Genomic DNA, 18663 nt, shown 5'->3' with positions numbered 1-18663 from the left:
GTCTATGTTCCGTTCTGTTTCGTCTGTTTATTAGACTAACACAGCAGGGGGTGTCATGGTAGTGATGTGGGTGCTGGGGGTGGGAGGTGGGGTGCTCTGTTTGTTGTAGGGATGATGGCCTCTGTGCTCCCCAAGCTTAGCCACACGCTTAACCCACACTCCTTGACATCATACTCTCCGCTCGTCCCCATTGATATGTAAATGAGCAGCAGCCCCGTTTGCAAATGAGGGAGGAATAATTAGTCAGGAGCACTTAGCAACAACAACAATAATACACGTGTCTGATCCAGGCTGAGCCGCTCTCTCTTTGTCATTTGAGCTGCTGCTGGCAATCAGACAAGCCCCCCTCCCCTCCACTGCAGCACCAGAGACACTGGTGGGTGGTGGGGCATCCACAACAAAGTACAGAGTTTGGCCTTTTGGAGCTTCACCAGGGTTTAGGGAGCCAGTGGAGCATGGAGGCCAAGCAGAGCCCTAGGCCAAGAGCACCGAGTACAGAGCACAGTCTGAGTAGGAGACCTCTCTGGTATGCAGGGAGGTCAGAACAGAGAATGAACCGAAGAGGAAGTAATGTGGATACCCCGAGACCTGAGCTTTACAGGTCCTGGAGGAAGAAAGAGCACCGTCACACACATGTCCATGAAAAAGGCAAGGCTTAAGTGGAAAGATGAAAGTTCAGTTCAATTTTCAGTGAGGAAAGTACCATGCTAATATGTGTGTTTGTTTGTCGGGAAGAAAGAGAGCAAAAGGAACCATGAGTGAGTAACAGAGAGAAAGTTGATAAAAACAAAATGGCTGACAGGAAAAAAATAAATAAACAGCATCCATTTCGGGAATATGACTCAGTACCTTGACTGGGAAAAATAGATTATTATGTCCAATTTACATTCAGCGCCAGTGCTTCAAAGAGGCGGGTGTCATCTTAGAACTCCGGTGCCAGGCGTAATGAAGAGCCCCCCTCCCACTGTCCCAGGACAGGCCCAGTGGCAGAGTATCAGGTAGACTAAGGTCCCATATAAAAGCGGCCCCTATGAATTATAAATCATAGGCCACTGGAGCCACAGCCTGTGGGATACAGAGGGGGTAAGAGGGACTATATTCCCGGAACAAAGGACAGCGATGGGAGGGGGTAAGGTGGAGAGGTGGTGGGTTTGTGTCATACAGTAAAAGTTAATGGACAGAGAATGTGATGGTGTGTCAATGCTGTCGTAACATATTAGTAATATCTCTGAGTAAATTATATTAAAACTTTACTTTAAGGAGTCCATACTTTCTTTATTTGTAATTTAATTTCTAAATGTAGAAATCTTTTCCACATGTTCATTGCACCTCATGGGGAAACAATGGGAAGGACTTAGATTTCTGAGTATTTCCACCATTTTGTGTATTGGCACATGAGAATAAGCAAGAGTGCATGTGTTCTACTTTATGCTTGTGTTCATGTGAAAAGGTTTCTCAACCAGCAGGGGGGTTTTGGTCCTCCCCATTGGTCAGTGGACTGTAGGCCTGGTTCAGTCAGAGGTGATTGAATAGAAATATTGTTTTTTTTTCTTTTTTGGGGGGGCATGCTGATGAAAGGTTGATTGATATGGTGTCAGGAGCTCTGTGATGGATTAAATTGTGTGTGCAGACGTGGCCCTGGCCAGTCATGGCTGTTGCTGCCTTTTCCGCCAGCCACTGCTGCGGCAGCTTTAAGAAAATTTGATTTTCGCAGCTCAGAAACACACGGCAGCCCCTTTCTCTCCGCTGCCTGACTTCCATTTAGTTTGAGAGTGCACAAGTGATTCTTTATTGGATGAAATCTGCGCCGGATTGGATAAAGTGTTAGAGCGCTGAGCCATCTATCACTATCACCGCCCCAGCTCCAGTTTCATTTTAAAAGAAAAGAATAAAAGCAGCAAAAAACAGAAAAGAAGAAGAAGAAAAACAGACAGCCATAGGATGTTGGAGATTTGAAAATTAACTGTGGCAAGGAAAAAAAAGATCTATCCTCCAACCACTAAGCCTGTTTCCTCTGTTGAAGGATACCAAGCTTTTCTCTGTAGAGATGCTTCCATGACTCAACAACTCTCCTGACTCTCTGCTCTCATATAATGTCTGCTGACCAGCTCCAGCCCACACCTGTTCACACCCTGCTCCATAGGTCTTAAAGCTTTTTTCTCCGTATAGGATTCTTCACACAACTCTGACTTCTTATGTCAGTAATACTAAGTGATACTAGTACAAGTATGGGAGAAGAATTTAGCATATGGTAGACAGGATATATATCTTAAAACTGGACTAAATGTTATTTTACTCAATGTCAGTTGAAGCTTAAGACTTCCGTGTGACTACAGCAACATGATACTGGAGGGTAAACCCTATGTGACAAAACTGTAGCATGTATTCAGTTGATGAAGCTCTTGCAGTGATATCCTTTTGAGACGCTGACCTGGTCTTGCTTTATATGGACTTAGTTTACAATTCACCAACGTCCGTTACTTACTTTCTGATTAGTTTTGTCATATTATTCGGATATTTGTATGCAGTGTTTTTGTAATAAGAATTCATAGCTTGGGTTTATGTACAGCTTTAAAAACTAAGCTCAATTAAAAAGACATCTAAAACAGAGGCATTTTGGATCCATTTATTCACTCCATTTTATAAATATTGCTTGCTTTTACCTTGCAGATGTCTAGCCTTTTTTCCCCAGCCAAAGAAAGAATCAATGTAAAAGTATATCAGTTCAATTCAAAATACTTTATTCGTCCCTCAAGGGACAATTCAAGGGAAACAAGTGTGTGAACAGAAGTACACGTAGAGAGTTAATTTACACACACATATTTCCAGTATTGTGGATGTGGCAGACAGAGTTAGATCAAATAGGCTGTTAAACTGTTGGTCGTTTCACAGGCGAGGCGACCTGCAGACTTCTGTGCTTGCTGACGGAGGGGAATCAGCAGTGACAAAGCCCAAACCTCACAAACTCCAACCCCAATCACCCCAATCTACATACGTTTAGTCAATCAGGTCTGCATCTCTAGTCCATCCTAGCCCTGCCCAACATGACTTAGTCTGACCCTGTAAATTTGTCAGACTTGTTTGTTTGTGCACATCTGACCATCTCTCTTCCATTCATTTTTTAAACACCATCTCTTATGTCCCCCTGTCTGTCCATTAGTGCCCTGCTGTATAAAGCAATTGCCCATGAATTTACCTCAAAGCGATGCAGACGAGAGCATTGGAAGGAAGGAGGAGAAGAAAAAAGGGCTGGGAGAGAAAGGGCGGCAAAAATTGTGAAACTTCTATGTATTTCATTTTGTCTTACATAATTCATTTTGAAATGCATCTTGGATGATGTAAATCTGTTCAGAGGCACCCTCTATTCCAAGCCTTTACCCTTAAATGTCTCTGTGGTTGGAGTGTCCTGAGGCAGTTTGGACCCACCAGCCTTCCCCACCCCCAGCCTTAATAAATCATTATGGTGCAGAGCCGCACTTATCAAGCTGGTCAGAGACCTCTAATGAGCACAGGGACCGCAACTCCGCAACAGCCCCAGAAATATTTTATTAAGAGCACATTTAAATACACACTGCTCAGGATGTATTACCACATTGGTGAGCCCCCTGTATCACATCTGCATCATAAATAGCAGGCCCTAGACCACAGACTGTATGAGAGATCCACACATTGTTGAAGCAGCCCACTGTGATGCCGCTAACTCTGTCTTCTAGTCTGACTTGTCCACTGGCCAATGCTGAATACCCTCTCTGGAGCTCTATTTTCTGGATCCCAATGGCTCCTTTGGGGCCTTATGGCCTTTGCTCTTATGCTCCAGTTATGATGGCCCTTCAGAGAAGAGAACATCAGACTCAGGTCATCGCCCTGAATAATGGTCTTCTTTATGTCCATTGTGTGCTTTGTGTGAAATTGAAATAGACAGAATTGTGAAAATCTACGTGCTTCTTTGATGCAAACCTGGACCAAGACACAATTCAGGTTATATGGACATTTTTTCATTTAAATGCAACACTGCGCCCAATGATTTCATTATTCTATTGAACTAAATATTTTACCAATCAAATAGCTCCCTCTTCTCTATACCTCAGGTTGAAATAATTTACTGTTTGATTGAAAAGAACCACAAGTCTAAATAGCTTGGACAGTTGTACAAGAGAAACACTTTATTTTGATTACAAAAGTCTTTTTCGTTATGACAGCTTTGTCAAATCACACAGTTTTGTGATTAACAAAATTGCTGCTCATATTGTGAGTGAAGCCACTTCTGTTGCACCTTAAAAAAAACTCTTTCCTAATGAATTAATGCAATTTTAAACCAGTAGGTAAAACAATTGGAGGTAAAATGAAAAATAGAAAGCGGTCATGTCATAGGTTAAGGCCAGTCACTTTGATACAGGCAGTCTATCATTAAAGAAATGCTCAGGCTCTCAGCCATGAATCCACCATTCAGAAATACCTGACCTAGGATAATGGCAAGTACATTGTTAATGCATCATTATTTTAATAAGTTGGAAAATTACTTAGACCACTGAACAAAGTCAGAATGAGCAAGGACTCACTGACAGTAATAATAAAAGGTAAGAAAGTCTTTCTTTTACATTCCTTTTAAGTTTCCAACATCGAAGACTGAAGAAAACTAGTGAGAGAAAAAAAATCATTATGCCGTTGTTTCATCTGACTCTTTTCTTCCCTAGCACAGAAACACTGGGCTGATTAGAGATGACTAAAAACTAAAACCGACCAAGCTATGTACCTCTTCTCTTTCCTCCTCTCTTCAACTTTTATTTTTAATGGAAAATCGGCCCCGAGCTCGTTTACCCAGGAACAGAGGGATATAAATGTTTTAAAATTTAACCAAGAAAGAAAAAGAAAGGGAAGAAAATGTAATAGAAGAAGGAAAGGATAGGTAATAAGAGAAAGATTTTAATCTTAATAATTCATAAAACAGTCCTTCAATCCCCCCTTTTCTCTCTGCTGACTGGTGTTTGATGAAGATACAGGCTATGTCTTTGCTGGACTCCAGCAAGGTAAATGTTGTGCGGTGCAGATAGGCCTCCGATAAGGCCAATATATGGGACGCTTACCAGGGGGAGTGGGAAAACAGCATTACCCAGGCAGAATGTAGGGGAGGACCAGAGCAGGACCAGATCAGAAACAAGGTTAGAGTGGCAGGAAAGACCCCAAGGGAAGCCAGGAAAGACAACAACTCTGACTGCAAGGTGATTGTAGCACCTAGGGTCACAGGGTCAGTGAAAGGGTGGGATATGAATACTGCCCCGAGAACCTATGTTTGCTTTTATAGAAACCTACTAGAAATAAAAATGCCTCTAGTTTTGTTGGTAAGACAGTTTTCCATAAGGTGGTACTGTATCTCTCTGCAACACATAGCACATACATATGTAAATGACAACATAGGTAGTTTGCCACTGACTCCCCAAACGACATATATGACCTTTAGAGATTCCCGTGACAGGCATACCAGGTCTTTGTTGTCATGGTAACAGTAAATACATGGGTAAATATTGTGAATTTTGTGATTTTTGGGAGTGCGGTATGCTTTCAATCAGCACTGCCTTTGTGCACAAATAAGATCGTGTATATTTAATATATTGTGTGCACAAGTGTAATTGTTTCCAGAATTCACAGTGAAATGTACGATGGTTTGTAAAAGTATGAGAAAGAGAGGGGGAGAGCGCTTTGCTGCTCTGAGGTACAGCCCTCTGATCTCCTTTTAAGTTGTGGCCCAGCATGCTCAGCAACATAGCCAGTGAAACCTGCAGCCCCCCAGGGTTCAAGCTCTGCTCAAAGGGTTCTCCTCTCTGAGGCTCCTCTGCGTAACCGCCAGGCCACGGCTCCTTTCCACCTCAGTGATCACACACACTCCCCGACCAGGACACGCATGTTGACACTGTGTTTGAGGAAGCGTTCTGTGATAATGTCTCAGTATTGATCAGCTATCTGTGATGATAGCTGTTGGGAAAGCGACCTGAATTCAATCGGGAATCTTTGTTAATAGCGGATAGTGGATAATTGGTCAGTCTGCGGTCTGCCATAGTGGGGGTGAGGGTGTTGGGGTCCAGGGTTCACCAAAGGTGAGGGGCCCTCCTTCCCATCTGCAGTCCTGGGAGTCAAGTTCAGCCAGAGGGTCTATGGGGGACTTGAGGTCTGGATGCCATGTCCATATGGATCAATCTGCATACAGAGGCCAGCTGACTGATCTGGCCCCTCTCTAGCAGGAGGAGATGGCTGAAGGGGACGGTTGATTTGGGAAATGTGATTTTTCTAAGCAGTAGAGAATTGAACTGCTGCTCTTTATATTTGGTTAATGCAATGCAAATTGATTTTCAACATCACCATCACTGCTTATATCTCACTGGTTCGTGTTTATTTGACTTAAAGTATGTATGTGTAATGGAAGGATGCGGTCAGTAATTACTTTACTAAAAAAAAATTACACTAAAATAAAGTGACAGTAAACCTGTAACTTGGCATCTTAAATACAAACTTAAAAATAAAACTTAAATGCATTTTTAAAAGCAAGTTTGAATGTTAATGTTAATTTTACCATTTTTGCTCTTAGAGTGGATGCTGATAATGGTGTGTGTGTGTGTGTGTGTGCGTGTGTGTGTGTATAAGGCATTCATGAGATTAGTGTGAACCTTGTCCTCCCTGAAGGTGCAGAGGCCAGGCACACGGCTGCCGCTCATATGCATCTCTTTTATTTTCTATTGTGTGTAATCACAGTCCTCTTGCTTTTCAGTGCCAGACTTTTGACCCTTTTTATTTTGCTGTCCGTTTTCAGCTGCCCCACAACCTAACAGCCAGTAGACTGCTGAACAGATGTGCATTGGGGCCAGCCAATGAATGCTAATGAGGGCTTCTGAAACACCAAATCCTTTTCATAGTCTGGATGACAGAATGAGAAAAAGTAGTATAAGTCATGTTTGAGTTCACGTTTAGTGAAATTATGGATTTATTTAAATAAAAAGCTTCAATTATAGCTAAAACTCATAAGTCACCGTGTGAGTCATAGGCCACGTGCGTATGTGTGTGTTTGTGTGTGTCTGTCTGTCACAGTAGCGTGCACGTGTCTGTGCGCGTCTCTAACATGCGAGTTCATGCAAGTGCGTTGTGGCCGTTTGTGCGTCTGTGCGTGCGTGTCCCCAGGCTAGACAAAGCATGCTACTCCTTGGCAGTTCCCCCCTGTCACTGCAGAGGCCTCAGTGTGTGAGAGTGAGTGTGTGATCAATCTCACGTGGACCAGTCATGGTGTCAGGGCAGCAGTGGCTCTGTCTCTCTCTCTCTCTCTCTCTCTCTCTCTCTCTCCCTCTCTTCTCTCCTCGTCTCCCATTTCTCTTCCTCTTTCTCTCTTGCTCCTCTCCGTCCATCCTTTTCTTTGACTGTGGGACAGTAGGAGTGCCGGGTCAGGAGCGAGCCTATAGAGCGCCCATCTTTCTGGAGGATAATTAATGCATGCCAAGCTGGAGGGCTGAACCGCCACCGGACAGCTCCAAACAGGTACCTGTGTCTTCCTTTTCTGTGGAGCTGCCCTGCTCTGTGCCACTTTGTCAGCTGAGCTTTGCTGACTGACTGATTTGCTGACCAGCACTCACTCATGCTTTCACTTTTTCACACTTTCTCTCTCCCTCCCTCTGTCCCTCCCTCTCTTTCTCTCTCCTTCCCTCCCTCTCTCTCTCTCTCTCTCTCTCTCTCTCGCTCGCTCGCTAGCTCAGTCGCTCACACACACACACACACACATACACAATGTACACACACACTGTACACAAGGCAGTACTCTGCCATTACTGAGTAACTTTTAATAGTGTTTGCCGGAGTGAGAATAGCTTGGTTTGCCTCTTGATCTACATTGTGTGGGTTTACAGGTTTACAGGTGTAGAGTTAGAGAGACATGTTTTATGCTCTGAGGTGGCAAATGTCATGTTTTTCAAGTTGAAGTGGGTTGTCTTTACTGCTCTGGGCTGTACGAGGTGCTTCTACACCTCTGATCGCCTCTGATCGACTTTCTCAAAGGTTACAGCTTTTCTCTTTTCTGTGATTTTGTGTATTTGATGTGTTATTCCTCGCTGAGATAAAAAAACAAAACAATATGAGGCAAACTGATGATTCTGAAGCAGGTAAATCTGTTTGACGGCCTTGAAACATTGTTGCAGTTTTTTTAAAATAACAAATGCATAAAAGTAAGAGAAATCGGGAGATATTCATTTATATTTTCTCAAAGGCAGCAATGGACAGTAAACTCACATTTACCAAAATACTCTTTCCTACATCTCTAATTTATTTCTTAATAATACAATGTGATTATTGATATCATAGTGCATTAGTTAATAAAGCAACAGACGTGATCGTTTTCTATATTGTTTCTGGTTTATCGATTTTTGCGACTGATTTAACTGTTATTCATCATATTCACGTATGTTACTACAAAGTCACTTTTTTTTGTTAAGTTTTCTCTTCCCCATTAGTTTGGATTGACAGACTGGATCAGCTTTCAGAGTCCTTTAGGCATGTAGGCAAGCAGCTACTTCACAGATTTGAGGAAAGAGGAAAAGGTGTTTCCTGTATATGTCACTTTCATTTTTACCAGATGAGATATTTTTCTAAAGGGTCAGCACAAGAATTCATGGTAGGTGCTGCTCTGGAAGCTTTGAAGGAGGATGGGGGGCTTAATTTGGAGATAATGTGACGTTTTTCCAGAAATCTTAACCTTTTTCTGCTCAAGTAACCAACTGTCAAATGTGTTTAAGCTGTCATCATGTATGGTGTTGTATTGTAATAAAACTTAAACACGTTAGGATTCCATTTATTAGATGAGGCTAGGTGACCCATTTAGAAGTTGTTTTAAACTTAATTTACACATACAAATCCACCAGTCCAAAAGGTTAATGGCTGACAAATTAACCCCTGCAGCATTATCTTACAAATGGCCTGCAGCATATGATAACCTATAATCAATATCACCAATTATGTGTCAGACAGAGGCTATTGGCCGTGACCTGTCTCTCATGAAGAGACTTTCTAAGGAAACAGGATCTCTTCCACTATGCAGATGCAGGATCTCTCTCATTCTGATGTCATTACAGACACCTGGGACCACCTATCATCCACTCACTGCATCTTTTCATCCGATTCTGTTGCTTCATAACCTTCTGCTCCCTTTTCTTCTTCTTCATCTTTATATTGTCTGCATCGTCATCCTCAATTTTTTTCTTATTCGTGCTCTTGTTTTTCTCTTTCTCTCTGTCTCTTTTTTTGTAAATGACAATCTGATGTGTCTTTAATTTTAAGTAAAAAAAAATTGGTGAGAAGTTTGGGTGTCCCTTCAGTATAGAGTATATTTCCACATGATACAACAATCTATCTACTTGAAACATATTTAATTAATTAGTTCAGTTTTCACAAGGTTATTGTATTGCACAATGATTAGTAGATGATCTTGGGTACATATTTGTTGATAATATAAACATATTTTAATTAACTTTAGTGAGGAACATCAGATGTTGTTGTTTCTTGTCTGAAATGTCATTGCTTTGGATGAGCCATTAACTTGGCATCTCATGTGCAAATCAACACAGGAATCTGTTATAAAAACTGAGCTTCCAATCGCAATTCAGACAAAATCAAGTGAATGTTCATTCCTGAAAGTAGTAGCATCCTGCAGATAATGACATCTCTTCAGTGACTCTTATTTCCCAGTACAGGCCATCTTACAACTCCAAATGTTGCATGGCAATTACATAATTAATTGGCAAAGAATAAATAATTATAAACATATATTGTAACTTTTACTGAATGGTTTTCAAATATTAATGTAAGTGTCTGGCAACTGCAGGCTCCTTTACTAAGCATGGCATGTAACATTTTTCAGGGTTTATTGGCTGTTAATTAAGTGGAACAACTTCTAAATAGCAACCAGTGTTTAACACTGCTGTAATGTTATAGCTTGAACATTTTTATTTAATTTAAAAGAATAAATAACATATGTTAATAATAAAAAAGTGGTGTGTGGCTAAAGCTTTTGGTTGCACTGTATAAGAAAACATAATGTCTAATTAGGCCCTCAGCAGGCAGCCTCCATATAACAGTGTAACTTTTCAGCTTTAAAGATTAAATGTCACTGATTCTTATGTTCAGTCAGTGCCTTAACCATTTAAATGACAAGTAAAAAAAAAAGAGGAAAATTTCAACTGAGGCACAGATGAGCCATTCATCTATATTTATGAAATGCGCGACAGGGCAACACCTCTTGTAAACAATGTGAGACTGAAACGCAAATTAAATTCTATGTTTCTGCTCCAAAGTCTTAAGTTTCGTATTGACGCATTTAATTTTTTTTTATCTGATGGTTGTTTACTTTTGTCTAAATTCCCGATAACGGTGAAAATTGGCCGATCACTTTCATCTAGAAATCATTAAATGTTTGCATTACACCCTGAACAAAGCCCACAAATAGTAATTAAACTCAGATTAACTGGATATTTAGATAATACAAAAACATCGTCAACAATAACAACTAGGTCTGCTACTACAACTAATAATGATACCAATAATTTAAATAATTATAATAAAAATAACATCGTAATAATAATTAAAAAATACATTTTAGTTATTATTTTTAAACGGACTATATGGGACTGACAGAGAGGCATCCAGACAGCAGGCGCTGTCCTCCCGGATCTGTTAATGGTCATTGGCTGCTGAGACCTTGAACTTCACCGGAGCTTGTTGGGATTTCACGTGCGGGGGGCTGCTGAGAGCCATATGCCTCCATGTAACTGCTGTGACACCCAGCAGAGTGAGGGATGCTCACCCGCTCACAGGCTGAGGGCAAATACGCACTGGAATATTTTTCTAATATTGTTAATTTCTATTTGAATAACATACATTTATAAAATTTTGGCGGGAAAAAAACACAAGTTAATTTAGTGGCCTACGTGTCATTGGCTGCTGAGTTGGAGAAACCTCCACTTGGTGAGATCCATTTAAGAAAAACTGGAATTGATGAAGAAATATTTCTAGGAAGGCTTTTATTTCATACATGTTCGCTTAAGGCCTCATATTTACATAACATAGTCAGCCTGCAGAGGGTTTCAGCTGTTGGGGCCTATAAATATTCAGGTTAGAATAAGGTATACGTGATGCGTAGTGTACGAATCTAAATGGGAATTAACTTAGAATGGGTTCCCCCCTACCCACGACATCCACCCTAACCCTCACCCAGACTGCGGTACAGAGCTGCGTCACATTTAGGCCCATCTTTGCCCTTCATGGATGGCACAGATGGGGGGGGGGTTACTGTAACCAATATAAATAGAGACATGCAATTACTTATTTGTTTTGCTCTTTTGTAAATGTCGTCGTGGTGGTGGCTCGGCTTGTTTCATCGTCCGTTTTTTCCCAAACAGGGACTATTTTGTTTCACAAATGTTAATTGATTAATGATCAAACGTTCTCGCGAGTAGATACATTTACATCCTGCATTGATGTTTCAGGTTACTATTTTTGTTGCACATCAATTTTGGCTATGTGAGACTACAGGCCCTATCCTCTGTACAATATGTCAGTTCTTGCAGAAACTATGGTGTCATGTTTGAAATTCCTTTGGTCTTTGAATGATTGAAAGGAACTCTTAATAATGAGGACTAAATAAACATTATTATTTATTTCTTCAGAGGGAGGAGAGGGAGTTGAGACTAAGGTGAGGGATAAATAAATTATGTTTAGTATGGAAACTTGAAAACAAACTCAGGTAGATAAAACGTCTCATTGTGTCAGTTTCAACGTGATGTTTGCCAATACAGCATAAATAATAAGAAAAAAAAACACTGCCTAATAGTCAATTGAGGCCGGATTACTTTAGCTTTATTATAAAGATTTGCTGTTGCCGTTTAGACTTTGATAAAATGATGGGGAAATATTTCTTTAGAGTGTGACAGGACGGTTTGGTAAAGCCCTGCAGAGCATAAACAGCAGGCCTATACCTTACACATGCATACACATGATACTGAACTGTTACTGCTCGATGCTGTCTGTTATGGTGCCTGTGAACATCAGAAAATCATGGGTTTAACTTAAAATAAAATGCTGTTTTTCCGTTTGTTTGTAGGTTTAGTAATTATTATTATACTTTGTTAAAATAGTTTTTTTTTCTTTTTAAAAAGTGATAAAAGTGTCTTAGATTTGAGCTCCAGGAGTAGGTTTACAAAATGAAATGATGGCCTACCATGTTGCTCGCATGGTTGGGCCTAATTGTTGTATTCATGCTAACAAGTGTCCTATTAGAATATAATGAATATTAAATAGACGGAATAAATTTGTCAGTTTCAATTGGATCACTCGCCGAATTCCTCAACAGTTGGCTCGCCAAGCAATTAATACAAGCTATTACCCCGCGATAAAGGCTAATTAGCCCCGATTAGTACGGGGGGGGGCTCTAATTGATAGCATTGTAGACACAGGGTCCTTATAAGCAGCTCTCAGTGGTAATACTATTCACATTCAAATGAGAGTGACAAACTTTGGCACAAGCACAGGTCCGCCTCCCGGTCCCCCTGTAAAAAAAGCGCTCCGCCTTTTGTTAACTTGACACGTGTTTAGGGGAGCGTTATTTGGTTAATTCTGTAGGAGGATGGCACCGTGCCCAACCCCAAACAAACAAAGGCTATAATTAAAATTATATCTAATGATGTTTTTTTTTTTTTTTTTTTTTGCTCTTTTGTCTTTTCTCTGACATTAAAATATAACATTACGCCCACAAACGCGCACGCACACAGCCAAAGCGGACAAGCGTGCCAACAATAAAGCACAGTACAAGAATAATCTCATTGAAATAAAGAGGGGTGGGTGTGTTTAAGAATGGACTTTAAATGCATTTAAGCTACAGTATAGAGAGCAGAGCCTTGCACCTGTCTCCCTCCCTGAAGATTTGCACCCCTCCTGCTGCCGGCATTGAGGAGTCTCTCTCTCTCTATTTCTCTCTCTCTATCTCTGTGCACTTGTGTGTGTGACTGGCCATGCATGTCATATTTTCGACTGAGACACACACACAAACGACGCCTTTCCCGCGGCATTTGTCTCTTTCTTGTGCATTACAGTGAAAATGTGACCTAAATAACCATTTTCCTGTCTGTTCCTCCTTTTCATACTTCTCATAAGAATAATCCTAATTTTGCACGTTTTGTTGCATCTCCCCCCTCCCTCTCCAGGATGTAGTCTTCTTTGATGAGTGTAATATTAACATGATAAGGAGATGTCAATGAAAAGCTCTCTACCTGACTGAGCAGATGGCTCTGTGATGCTGGGTCTAATGTAATATTAATGCATGCAGGGCTTGTTTCTTATCAGGAAAGATCTCTCCAAAATTGTCCTCCACAGGGACCCACTTAGAGTGAAGCACACATAATAGAAATGATCACTCTTTTTTAGCCAGCACCTGAAAGATATCACTCCACTTTACAGTAAGTGACAAGAATTTTAAAGCTCAGTTCATTTAGACCTGGCAGATATATATATTTTTGGCTAATATTTTCTAGTTAAATTTACAAGCACTTTTTCAACAACAACAATTTCTGATGAAAAGTTAAGCCTGTCGAACTTGCCCAGATAAAAAACACAAAAATCTAAATTATTTAATTCAATTAAAATACCTTTTTTTTTTTTTTTTTTTAATCAAGCTATATGTTTGGGTTGAATATACTTGTAAGTGAAATATAACTATTAAAAATTAGGAAAATCTAAATTCATCCACAAGCACTGCCAAACTAATCGGTAATTGCAACGAATTTAACTATAAAATTACACCAGAATAACTTAAGGCTTTTACCTTTGCTCCTGTGAATAATTTAGAATAAATGGGCTACTTTTGTGTTAATTATAAATCCTTTCACATAGCCCTTTATTTCTGTTTTTCTTTTATTTATTTAGCCTATGTATAATAAAAATTTCTCATCAGCATATGGCCTGAAAATCCTAAATATTAAAGTAAATTTTGACTTCTAATCATCTTCTGCTTGGGGCAGTTAAGATGTATTTACTGAATAATGTTGTCAGTTGGAGGTATTGATTGGAGGATAGCGAAGGTGTAAGTAGAATTGAGTGTTGACTCGTCTGCTCTGGGCTGTGTCCTGTGAACATAGAAAACCAGAAGATAATGAGGCATAATGCTGCCTGAGACAGGGCCTCCTGCCGAATAAATCCCAAATTATACCCCAAACCAAGAGAACATTCTCCTGGGGGCCACAAGGTCAAGTCCACAACCCCTGACCCCAGAGTGTCTGGGTCTGGAGGTGAGGCAGGAGACTGAACATGGCTGCTGCTGCTGCTGCTGATGGCAATGGATGTTCCTGGGACCTGGTTGTTGTCTGTCTCTGCAGCCTGCTGTCCTCAGCCCTGGTCCTCCCTGCTTGATTTTAGCCAACACGCCATCTATTATTTAGCAGACTTATTAAAAGTTATTTCAGAGCCATCAGGTCCTGCCAGATGACCTGAGAAAGGGGGCCTCCTGAGTGGCCAGACAGACTGGAAAACCCAAATGGACACAGTGGAACTGCTAAAACACACAGGCTCAAAATAAACAGAAAACACTGTCTGCATTATTAAAAGGTGCATTCACTATAGGAGAATAAGAGCTCTTCAATATTTCACAAGCACAATCTGAAATATAGATGAATGTTAATTAAAGCCAACTTTTGCAGTATATGTAAGGGAAAGCTAAATAACAGCACAAAACAGTAAATAACATTTTAGCGAGGTACTCAAGTAACTAAGAACAATACTTTCACACACAACAATTTTCATATAAGAAAAATCATTTGTCATAAAAAAAAATACTTTGAAGTTGTACAATATTATCAATTTAAAATCTTTAAATTTATTCATTCAGATAATTGTATTTGTGTCAAAACATTTTATTTTAAAACAATTTGCCCGAAAATCTAAGAGAAGATTTATTTTGAACACCTTTTGAATACTATTTTAGTTTCATAACCAATAAAAGCAGCACTAAATTCAGTAAGTAATTCAAGTATTGGCTTATGCTTAGAAGACTGAATGAACCTATGTATTGACACAGCTTTTGCACTGGTCTGTGCACAGTTTTGAATATTCATATCTTTGTTGAAGAAGCGTGACATAACCTTTTCAACCTTAATGTGATGTGTGCACATGCACTTCCCAGCTGTGTCCAGAGAGGGCGGGTCTATCATGGGGAGTTGGGGGGGTGAACAGCGTATAGAACAGGAGCTGGCCAAGGCGGAAAGGTCAGGGGAGGCAGGAGACAGGCGGACTGGCCGACTGTTAAAGCTTTGAACCTAACAGATGGTGAAGGTTAGGTGACGTCCCCTCGCCTGGCCTTTCCCCAGTAATTGAGGATAATTTGAGCACCAAAGAGAGCAGGCCTGTCCACTGTCAGGCCCAGAGAGGAGAGACGAGGTTAATATGAAAATGATTTTGCATTACGGCTGGCTCTGTGAGGCTGGCCGAAATCCTAATCCTGGCCTGAGGCAGCGGGAATGAAGAAGTGTCACCCTGGGTCCAGGCGCCACGCCACGCACATGAATACATCTCCAACCCATGGCCCTGTGCCCCCCATTAACCAGCACTCTGCCAGGACCGATTACACACTCCCACTTTGGAGCCAGGCAGGCTTTGGGGGCATTTTAGTGAGGCTTGGGAGTGAACTGACATCACCCCTTATCCCATAAGAACAAAAGAGGTGCAGAAAGGCCATGTGATATCAATGGGGATTTTTCACCTCTCCCCACAGCTACTGTAGCTGAGCGCATCACTCTCCCTCTTTGCAGCTGAACTTGAACCAGGGTCACTTTTTGGAAGTTGTTACAAATCTTCTAAATATATTTTTGCTTTATAAAAAAACAAAACGTGAAAATGATGTGGAATTTTACAGCCTGTTGGGTCATTTATCTTTCCTCACACTGTGGTAAATTTCTTTTTGGAGAAACACTAGATTTGTAACATAACTAGATGGACTGGACTTCCCCATAGAGCAAGCCTGTCAAGTTGCAACTGTGGGACCAATTCTGTCCAGGAAGTTGCCTCTTTGGCGTGATGAAGTCATTTACAACTATTGATCTAATAGTCAAACTGGGCATGTTAACCTGAAGAGCCTTGGAGGGAGTTTCTGGGAAAATGGGGGTGCCCCAGGGACCTTCTCATAAGCTCAAGCAAGACACAATGGACAGAGATGTAATTTAAAATGTTATCTGTGGCATGGGCCCTCTTATGACTCTTATGAGTCAGTCCTGCCAGAGCTCCCTGGATCTATTCTAATAGTAAAAGTTTCATAGTGCGCCACTATTTGTCGTCTTGAATAAAGTATACGATTAATTACTTTCACTGTACAATAAGTCTTTAAATGTGCAGGGAATTAAAATAATGAAAGCTAAAGGTAAATGTCTCTGTTTATACATGAATTAAGTTTAGCATTTTTAAGAGAACCTCTGGAAGATATGAACGTTTGTCTTACCATACAGAGCACACACAAACGGAAAAGTCTTACAAGAAGAAACAATGCAATGCAGGATGGAATACAGTAAAATCTTTTCTAAATGTATTGTAAGATGTAGACTCTTAATTATAAACCAATCCTTTGTTGTTCATTCTGTGGCTCAATGTTTCAAACAGTAAAAGATATGAGATGTATATATTTCATACTCAGTGAGAATAGTAAAGATGGACATTTTACTCATAATAAATATAGGTGGTGTATCAATAGTCACCGCATAAAATGAAATATATTCCCTATGTGTACAGTAGCCAATATTTTGTTCACACACTGCTGCAGATACACATTTACAACTCTTACAACAATTAGTGTTCTATGTGTGTGTGTGTGTTTGTGTGTGTGAAGTAGCTGCTGTGCTGTGTTGTCGAGCTGGGTGGCCCATGGTCTCCCCACAGGTATAGTCCAGATGAAGGGGTCTTTACTGGGGCGTTCCTGCTGCTGCTGCCCTCTGCTTGTCCATCTTGTTCCCCTGGAGCAGCAAGCTTTAAACTAGCTCCGCATCCTGTGACCTCCCCCATGCAGCATGGCCTGTCTGAGCAGGAGTGTGGAACCCTCCCAGCCCTGGAGGATAGTCCCTGGCTAACTGCAGTCCCCATCCCTCTCCACCCCTTTCATTGGCCTTCCCTGCACACGGGAGACCCTGTGGAGGTTTAGTAAACTGAAACATGTTCAAGTTCATGTACAGAATGGAGATTAATAGTGATTAATGGTCTCGTCTCACACCGCTGATTTTGTTAAAATAGAATAATTGTCAAAGATGAAGGAGTTTGGTTCAATATGACAGGCAGAGTCATCCTCTCCTCTCTTCCTCCACCCCCCTGTGCTTTACGGGGATTGGTCAGTTGTCAGGTCAGTTGTTTCCCTCTGAGGAAGAAGGGTGAATGAAAATTGTTGACTGCCTCCCTAAACAATGAGAGAAACATCTGTTTTCTGCAGCTTATAGGACATTTTCATTTCTCTGTGGACCACAGAGACACACATACACACACAGACGCACACACACATACTAGCGGTATGATTGAATTTTTTTCTTCCATATTTTGTGATGCAACTCATATTTCAGGAAATCACAAGACAGACAATTTTCAGGCAGTTCAAATTTTATTTATTTGTTCTCTCACCAGGGGTGTATTTCTTCGGCTTTTTTTTTGATGTAGTCAGAGATGTTATCTTCCATGTGTTTTCTATTTTACATGTGCAAGTTGGAGACCTGGGAAGAACCAGTGGCGCAACAGGGCTTTCTTTATTATTGTCTTCTGATTATTTCACTCTTTTTTTTTCTCCAATTGGAAAAATAACATTCATCGTTCCTTTGACCTACAAGATCATGGCAGAAAGTATGTCTTTGAAAAGTAAAACAAAAAATCCACTTTTAAATAAGATCAATTGTAAACAAACCCAGGGCAACCCTTTGAAATGCCCCGCCAAGAGATTTACCTTGCCCTGTGGCAAATAATATTTCTTGAACTGGGTTTAAATTTCAAGTGTCTTGGGTTTATAAAAAAAGAGGAACAAAAGAAAGCCAGTCTCTGAACAGCAAATATTATCTTCTGGTTGGGCAAGATGTCAAGATTGCCTTTTTGTTGTCTCAAATATGGGGCCACATCCAGTGTCTGGCAAATCCCAGAATAAACCTCAGAATATATCCCTATTTACTTGAATTTAGAAGGATCACTATAAAGCCACATCTGCATGCACACTTTGAGATAGACCTTATCTTTATGTTGAATTTTCAAAAGCTGTATCCTTTCAAGATTTCTTTTAATTTTGCTTTTAACAATGTAAAGCCCCTTCCCACCTTCCCTTGCTCTTAAAATATTTATTATTTTCTTGGTTATACTGCATTTGATATATTTCCTGCTTTGTGAGAATTGTTACAACCTGAATAATGCTATGGACCACATGTTTTGTAGGCTCAGAATAATATTGTACATCATCAGAATAACTTAATTCAGTTTCACTTATGTTATGCGCTATAATTTGACGATTAATCATAGAACAAAAAAAAGATTGTGCTTGGCATGCTCTATAATTGCTATCTTTCAGGATGATAAACATAGCAATAACTATTTACTTTTTCCTGGTAATAACAGTACTAGGAAACCATGTAATGACCTGTTCCC

This window comes from Micropterus dolomieu, linkage group LG20 (assembly GCF_021292245.1).
Source record: "Micropterus dolomieu isolate WLL.071019.BEF.003 ecotype Adirondacks linkage group LG20, ASM2129224v1, whole genome shotgun sequence".
Taxonomy (NCBI): Eukaryota; Metazoa; Chordata; class Actinopteri; order Centrarchiformes; family Centrarchidae; genus Micropterus; species Micropterus dolomieu.
The sequence above is the reverse complement of the archived record's forward strand: the minus strand, read 5'-3'. Positions refer to the sequence as shown.